This window comes from Apis dorsata, unplaced genomic scaffold (genome assembly GCF_000469605.1).
Source record: "Apis dorsata unplaced genomic scaffold, Apis dorsata 1.3 scaffold_517, whole genome shotgun sequence".
Taxonomy (NCBI): domain Eukaryota; kingdom Metazoa; phylum Arthropoda; class Insecta; order Hymenoptera; family Apidae; genus Apis; species Apis dorsata.
The window spans coordinates 237563-238704 of record NW_006263742.1 but is presented as its reverse complement, the minus strand read 5'-3'; the positions used below and the strand labels follow the sequence as shown (position 1 = coordinate 238704).

The following is a 1142-nucleotide window of genomic DNA, read 5'->3' as shown; positions in this document are numbered from 1 at the left end:
TTTTTTTTTTTTTTTTTTTTTTTTTTTGTGGCATTAAGGTTTTGTATAGGCGTGTTCGTTTGTTTAATTCGTTAATCCAGGATAATTACGATTTTTTTTTTTTTTTGTTTAATCCCAAAGTGCTCGAACGAAATTTGCCCGACAAAATCGTTGTTTTTATTTTAATGGGATAATTTATCACAGAAATGAGAAAGGATTTAAACAAGGGAATTAAAATAATTACGATAATTGCGCGACTGAAACGATTATACCAGGCTATCTTTGAAATAATTGCATATGGTAATTGAAATTGTCTTGGAAATTCCAATATATCTCCGCGTCGGGATACACGAGAAAAAATACTTTGAAAAATTTCCATTCATCAAAAGCCCGATGATATATTTCGCAAGAAATTAAGTAAGATACACGAAATCATCACATGGAATCGAGAATATATTATATAAATCACCTGTAACATTTCATCTAAACAAACAACCACAAAAAACTACTACTAATCTTCTTACGATAATTTATATACTTGACTTCCTATTCTTCTGAATATTGCACAAATACAACGTGACTTAAAAAAAGAATTCGAAAATGAACAAGAAATATTCGTATATTTCGAATATCCGCTATGAGGATGGGCAGAAAGGAAATTGTCATCGAATCGAGTGTATTACTCGTTTATCCTCTCCGTATCCATCATTGTGGACTGACCTGAGCAGAGAGATAACCCTCCCCCCTTCAGATCCGTCTTCGAAAGGTTGGCGGGAGAGGAAGACTTGGAAGACTTCCGGAATCGAGAAGAGACGGCATTCATATTATGGAAACTGATGGATGGACCGACTATGATCGATATTCGTCGAATCGAGGGTCGAATCGCGACGATTCTTCATAACGTGTCGTCGCGGAGGAATCGTCTTTCGGGTCGAGAGTTTAAACGCCGTTGGGAAACGCCATCGGGGGAAATCTTCCTTCCGTGGAGAGCTTTATTGCCGCGTGATTCTCGATATTATTATTGCACGAGCTCCACTCTCCAGGGATTTTTCTACGTTCCTGCAGGTGTTTGTGTGATTATTTCCGCTGTAATTTCTTTTTGTGCGCGCGCGAGCGCGTGTGTGGGTGCTTGTTAAAATATTTTTATTCGAGAGTAAAAAGGA

The 1142-nt window shown here is 37.5% G+C and overlaps 1 protein-coding gene across 5 annotated transcripts in view; it reads right to left on the bottom strand.

Annotated features, from left to right (window-relative positions):
- The window catches only part of LOC102677019 (tyrosine-protein kinase Btk29A), a 164585-nt gene that overhangs the window by 11788 nt on the left and 151655 nt on the right, over positions 1-1142 (bottom strand). The window lies entirely within an intron of this gene.